This window comes from Triticum aestivum, chromosome 7B, assembly GCF_018294505.1.
Source record: "Triticum aestivum cultivar Chinese Spring chromosome 7B, IWGSC CS RefSeq v2.1, whole genome shotgun sequence".
Lineage (NCBI taxonomy): Eukaryota > Viridiplantae > Streptophyta > Magnoliopsida > Poales > Poaceae > Triticum > Triticum aestivum.
This window is the reverse complement of record NC_057813.1, coordinates 397855259-397863038: the sequence shown is the minus strand read 5'-3', so window position 1 is coordinate 397863038 and position 7780 is coordinate 397855259.

Here is a 7780-nt window from a genome sequence, read left to right as displayed (position 1 = left end):
GTAAGATCCTAGGAAAAGACCTGTGGGTTAGGGCCCACTCGAAAGAAACATCGTTGAAGGATTGCTTGAAATAGAGATTGCACCGGTAGAATTAAATAGCTTGAATGAGAGAAAAACCTCGAAGTAACTCGAATGGATTAAGAATGGAAACATGATTCTTCTGAGATATCTTCAGCACTCCAGAACAAATGGATAGGAAGAAGTGAATGATTAAGAGGTGCATCGGCATGAGAAAGCATTAGAAACGAGGAAAAGAATATGATGAATATCGAAAGCTTGAATTGGATCCACCGGAGAAGAAACAACAATGAAGGATGATGAACTTGAAACTGTTGGGCATCTTCACGGGAAATCACCGGATACGAACATTGAAAGAAAAGAATGAAGAGACTTCCCTCAAACGAAAGGATACATGATTAGGAAATCTGAGTCATTGAAGAAAAAGGGGTGGGAGGGCGGGAAAACAAAGGCGACTTGGGGACGGATGAAATGGATACCGTTGAGAAAACTTAGAAATGATCTCACAAATGTTGAAATGATTGGATCCACTTGAAGAGAAGCACACCGGTTGAAAAGAATTGACATGACAATCTCGATGATCAAAAGGATTAGTACTCCCATAGAAATATGAGAACACCATTTAGAAAAGGTATGGAATCAACACTTGACATTGAAGCAACTCAAATACCACAACTCAAAACAAAACAAAGGATTTGGCTTGCAGAATAAGCCGGAACAAATACATATGGTAGAGATTTACCCAATCCCGTATCACGCATCTGTCGGAAAGATATTCTAGGAGCTACTTGAATTCCCACCTATAAACTCCCGAAACTTTCTGGTTATGCAATCAGGTGTTGGGGATACATGGGAAGCAATATATCTCATCCAAACTAACAATCCCTACATCCAGCTGTATCCATCCATCAACACATAACCAAGAAAACTCCGGAAATCGTGTACCTCAACCTTCGAAAAGCATCTGTTATACGAGTTATGGCAATACTCCCGAACTCCCGCCCCAGTACTGGGTGGTGCCGAGGTTATCTCACCAACAACTGCATAAAAGAGATTTTTGATGTCGACAAAACTCAGGTATTCCAGAACTGCAATGATAAAATTGTGACGACAACACCTCGGAGCTCAACTTCCCGGGTCACTGCCACATAAAAGACAGGAGGCACCAAGAAAATTGTTCTCATCACAAAACCATTGGAACGATTCCAAGATACCCGCGTGATCCAAATTTTTTTTAGTGAAATTTGAGGAGAGGAAAGTCAAAACATCTACGTCAGGAGACCTCACCAGAGCGACGAAGGGACTGAGGAGTAAAAAGAATCCTACTCTCCGATATATATAATCCTAAGACACAAAATAGTTTTCTTCTAGACTCAACAACGGCCAACAAACAAGGGGGCTCCTATGGTCAGTCGAGGCTCTGATACCAACTTGTCACGCCCAATATGCGATACTATCCTAAAGAGACTCGAAGGTCCCACCAAGGATAGAACCGCATATTGAAACGCTTTTGCAAGGTGGATATCATTACATCAACATTACATAATATATGGGGATACATACAAGAGGCATACAATGCCACACGAATACAACATCACAATACATTAGAGCATCATCCAACTACGGATGAAACATAAACAGAAACTCAAACGACATCCACCCTGCTAGCCCAGGCTGCCGACCTAGAACCTATTCCCTGATCGAAGAAGAAGCAGAAGAAGAACTCCAAAACAAGCAATCATCGCTCTCGCGTCATGATCATCGCAAAACCTGTACCTGCAACTATTCTTGTAGTAATCTGTGAGCCACGAGGACTCAGCAATCCCATTACCATGGGTATCAAGACTAGCAAAGCTAAAAGGGTATGGAAAGGATAAGTGGTGAGGTTGCAGCAGCGACTAAGCAAGTATGGTGGCTAACATACGCAAATAAGAGCGAGAAGAGAAGCAAAGGAACGGTCGTGAAGCTAGCAATGATCAAGAGGTGATCCTGAACTCCTACTTACGTCAAACATAACCCCAAGACCGTGTTCATTTCCCGGACTCCACCGAGAAGAGACCATCACGGCTACACACACGGTTGATGCATTTTAATTCGGATCTGGTGTCAAGTTATCTACAACCGGACATTAACAAATTCCCATCTGCCGCATAACCGCGGGCACGGCTTTCGAAAGTTTATACCCTGCAGGGGTGTCCCAACTTAGCCCATGATAAGCTCTCGCGATCAACGAAGGATATGCCTTCTCCCAGGAAGACCCGATCAGTCTCGGAATCCCGGTTTACAAGACATTTTGACAATGGTAAAACAAGACCAGCAAAGCCGCCCGATGTGCCGACAAATCCCGATAGGAGCTGCACATATCTCGTTCTTAGGGCACACCAGATGAGCCAGACGTCTGGTTGGCATAGACCCTGGTTACCCAGGGGGCGCCGGACATCGCTCAGGTTGGACCAACACTCGGAGGACCATTGGCCCAGGGGGGGTAAAATAAAGATGACCCTCGGGCTCCGGAAACCCAAGGGAAAAAGGGCTAGGTGAGGCAAATGGTAAAACCAAGGTTGGGCCTTGCTGGAGGAGTTTTATTCAAAGCAAACTGTCGAGGGGGTCCCATAAATCACCCAACCGGGTAAGGAACGCAAAATCCGGGAACATAACACCGGTATGACGGAAACTAGGGCGGCAAGAGTGGAACAAAACACCAGGCATAAGGCCGAGTCTTCCACCCTTTACCAAGTATATAGATGCATTAATAAAATAAGAGATATTGTGATATCCCAACATAATCCTGTCCACCATGGAGCAATCTTCAACTTCACCTGGAACTAGCAACGCTATAAGAGGGGCTGAGCAAAGCGGTAACATAGCCAATCAACGGTTTGCTAGGAAGGGTGAAAAAGGTTAGAGGCTGACATGCCAATTTGGGAGGCTTGAAGAGCAAATGATAGGTAGCGCATCAAAGCGATAGAACGAAGAAACTAGCATAGCAATGATAGTAGTGAGATCCAGGGTGACGGTCATCTTGCCTGAAATCCCACCAGGAAGAAGAACGAGTCCATGAAGAAGACGAATGGGAGTAGTCGAACGAATCCTCACAATCACAACATTACCGGAACTAGGAAGCAACACCGGAAAGAAACAAACAACATGGTAAATGCACAAGCATAAACATGGCATGATGCACAAACAAGTATGATGCATGACTGGTTTAATGAGGCATGGCATGGCAAAGTGCAACAAACAATACTACAAGTTAAGTGGAGCTCAATATGCAACGAGTTGCATATTGACAAAACACCACATTGACATATTTAGTTTAATCTCATTTAAGCTACCAAGCAATGTTAAATGTTGTTAAACATGGCAAGAGGTGAAGCATAATTAAACTACCTACCTAGGCAAGTTTAAATGAGGCCGGAACAACAAACAACAATTCCGGGAAAATCCTCATATGCAAATTATGAATTTGGTACTGTTCTGCCCTAAAACATATTTTATTGTTGTTAAACATGAAAATAAAGTGCACCAAGTTAAACTAGGCATTTTCCACCCCATTTACATATAAAGTTTATTTAAAACCGAGCTACGGTTATTTAGTTATGAAATAAATCATTTAACATGGCATTTAAACAAATCTAAACAAACAGCATTTTAAACATTTCAAACATGGATGAAAGTTGCATATTATGAAACTAGATGAAATTCTAAGCATTTTACCTATTTAAAACATTTTAATCCGATGCACGGTTGATGAGTTATTATAAGCATGAAGTGCAAGGGGTTTTCTGCAAAGCTGCATTTCCCTGGATAATTAGCAAAATGTCCAGAACAGGAAAACATATGCGGGCCGAATCTGCAGGCTGGCCCAACAGTACACAGGGGGCGGGGGCTGCTCACCAGGCCTCATGGGCCGGTCGGTGGAGGAGGCCGAAGCAGGCCGGATTGGGGAGGTTGGCTTGGCGCAGCGCTGGGCCTCGGAGGCAGATCGAAGCGAGGTAGGGCGTGGTCAACGCGCTCGGAACGAGCGAGCTGTTGCTCTCATTTCTGAAGAACACAAGCAGTAGGAGGACCATGGCGATGGAGAGGAAGACGCAGGGGGGTCCTGGCGACGGAATCGGCGGGAACCGGGCGGAACGGAGCGCGGGGAGGCGCCGGGGTCCAAATCCGGCAAGGGTAGGCGCAGATCGGGGCGTCTTGTCCTCCTGCTCGAAGCAGAGGAGGACGAGGGACTTGGCGGGGCGACGGCTTGGCGTCGGACTCTGACGACGGCGGGGCTCCGGTTGGAGGGACGACGAGGAAGGGGAGCAGCGTGGCTACCGGTAGGGACGAATGGGTGACGACGCGCACGACGAGGACGCGACCATCCATGGGGTTCCTGGTTCAGAGAGAGAGAGATGTGAGAGGAGGGAATAGAAAGCAGGTGAGCGGAAGGAAGGAGCGACATGGGGCTCATCTGCAGGTGGTTCTCGTCGGCGGAGGGAGCTCCGGTGGCGCTGCGAAACTTGCGGGCGAACGGGGCGAGGCAGAGGAGATCCCCTGGTGTCTCCGGCGACCCGGGGTCGAAGCGAGCAAAGGGAAGGAGCTCCTGGCGTGGGGCTATGAGGAGGGGCGTGCTGCGGGACGAGAGGCTGCAGGCGCGGGGCTGCAGGAGAGGTGGAGGCTGGGGCTGGACTCTCGTTGGCTCGGGCGATGGCAGTGGAGGCTGAGGATTGGGCGTCGATGGAAAACAAGGAAGGTGGTTGGGGAGATTGGATCGGGAGGAGATCCCGAGGAGATGCCAGAGAGTGGCGCCGGCGGCTGCGGGAATGGAATGGATGGGACAACTAGGTTCTAGGGTTAGGTAGGCTGATTATATAGTAGGTGAATTTTGGTTAGGTGCATCTAGTCCCCCCGATCTTAATCGGATGGTCGCGAAAAATAGCTAGGGAGTCCAAATAAGAAAACGGTGATGTTTTATAGATGTTTGGGAATGATCCGGATCCAATGGTAATGATAGTCCGGTTCGGGTCAGGGGGAGTTTCGGACACGGGCGAGGGGTCGATGCGATGTGCAAAGAGACTCCGGTTTAGGCAAGAGGGAAAATGAAAAAAACAAGGTTGGTCTCGGAACGGTCAACAAAAGCAAGGGGGACGCGGCAACTACGAGCGGATGCAAGTTAAAAAAAACAATGACGGCAACGAGTGCCGATGCAATGTGGATGATGCTATGAGATGAGATGCATGACATGAACAAAATGCACAATGAAAACAAAAACCCAACCAGGAAGGAAATATCATATCGCATCTTCGGAAAAGGCAAGAGTTGGAGTTACGAATATGGAAAGTTGTATCCGGGGCGTTACACCACTGCCACGGTCAACACTATACTCATCATGCTTATGTTTTCCCCATTTTATGATGACCACAATAAGCCTACGTGGTTCGTGTCGTAATAGCACTGCTCCACCCATCGAGCTAAACAAGCTTAGTTGTACAAATTCATATCTGATATTATTGCTGATATTAGTAAAACTGAGAGATGTTTAATTGGTGAGCTAAATGTTCCTACTTTAGTTTTGAAATGCATGTGAGCCACATATGGAGAGACTGGAAAGAATAGTATTTCTCTATGCGCGCTGGTTCATCATGGGTGGCCAACCAACATTGTATTGAAAGACTTGTAATATCTTCATTCTGCTTGCTCTTCTGCTCTTCTTTAAGATGATACTCTTCTCTTGCGGTCGACTGGTCAGGTCTAGTTGTTCCCCCTTAGTATATTTTGAATCTGTCAGGTCAGGTCGACTTGTTCTTCTTTACTATATGTTGAAGCTATCATCTGCGAAGTGTCATCACTTCTGGAGCTCTTATATTTTGAGTAGTAGGCCACATTATATTAATGCACACAACAAATTACAGCATGCATGGCATCTTTTAAAAGAATTACAGAGATAGCACAAAGGGGTTTACAGGGAGGCAGTATTGGATTAGAATCACTTCTGCATTACAAAGAAAATCTCACTTGTTTTTATGTTTTCATGCATGTCAGATATTGAACATTATCAAAATGAATATGAGGATGGGCGCATGAGAGGAATATTGCGGAATGATCCACTAGCTAACAAACTTGGCATGGTGGAGGATGGCCTATCTTATTCACCCATCAAGGTGCTTGCTCTAGCTTTGCAGAGTTGTATTGGTCGCACATATTTTGCATCTGACCTCTTGCATTAATTCTACTTTGTTACACCATCTGCTTAGTTTAAGCATCATATATGATTATATGCCATACCTATCCATTTTCTGTACCTATTCCATGTGTCGTCACACTATGTTTTTCCAGTCAAATGTTTTTCTTTCGTAATAGATGGCCAAAAGAAAGAGGGTGAGTGCAGATCCTCAAGCAGTACAAACTACGTATTTGGAAAAGGTAGTGATACCTGTTAAATCAGATAGATCAGCAGCCACAGAAAACACAGGCCCAACTGTACCACACTTTACCCCTACTCCAGTGGCCAAACCCCAATTAGAACTGCTGGGAGCCCAGCGTCAGGTACTGTCTATGATATCAATTCAAAATTTGAACTCCTAAATTTCTGCTTGTGCCTTACCTTCTCTCTTGTATGAAAACTATTTTCAGATGAATCTCCTTGCTCAAAGGATTATACGATCTCAAAACAATAATGGGCTCTGCATTGCTCTCGCCAGTACCTCTCTCCCTTTTGCCTTGTAACGCTGTACTTAATTAATTGCTATTTGATTATGTATCATCAGTCTGCACCTGAGCTTCATTATCCTCTGTTTCTTCCAATATTATTTGATCTATATTTACTCTTTGCAAAATGTAGAATAATGGCAATGCTTATAAAGAATTTTCTTTGGGGAATTTATTGAATTATCCTTCCATCAACATGGAGAAGGGCTTTGTCCAGCCCGTGTTAACATGTAATGTAAGTTCATCCTTCTCAAGCCTTCAAACTTTGTTGTAGTATAGATTTGGATAGGCATTATTTCCTCCACTACTGTTTGCTTTGCTGTTTACATCTGATTGGATGTTTGCAACAACTACCAGTTTCAAATTGTAGTTGTAAAAACATGTTCCTTATGCAGAACATATCCATTTATTTGCTTATATAATTGTGAAACCTGTTACGTGTCTCCTTGTTTCTCTTTCAGAGTCGTATCTCTTACGCCAGATAGAACTTTAGGGAAGATAGTGAGCCAAACCATCTTGTGGACAGCGAGATGACCCCAAGGTCCTGTCTTGATGAAGACAGTGAGTTGAAGCTACTCACCAGTAGGTGTGAGACAACCTCTATGCAGTCGCTGCCTCAATCAGTTCGACTTCTTTAGTCTCAACTTAAAGCGGAAAGGCTTGCTTCAGCTCAGCTCCGACTTGAAGTCAAAGATGCAATGAAGATGTCAGAGGACTGCCGTGCGCACCATCACGCCTTAAATCTAGTGTTGATGCATCTATCGTTGACACAACTGAGGTCTACTCAGCTTCTTCAGCTGTTTGGGGGGGCCTTCCTGGCCAGGCCTAGTGCCTTCTGAAGTGCTCTCAGTTTTGTATATTCTTTTGTCGGCGCGTTTATTTGCACTGGTGGCAAACTTTGATGCCTAGTGGATGTAATATGTGATAGCCGTGATAGCCTAGTGTAAGTTGCTTGCTTATTTATTTCCTTGTTGTCTTGTTTATTTGTTTGCTTGTAGTCATTGCAGTTCTTTTCCCACGGTTTGCTAGTGGCTGCAATAACCTATTTTTTAAAACTAGGCTACAATAACCA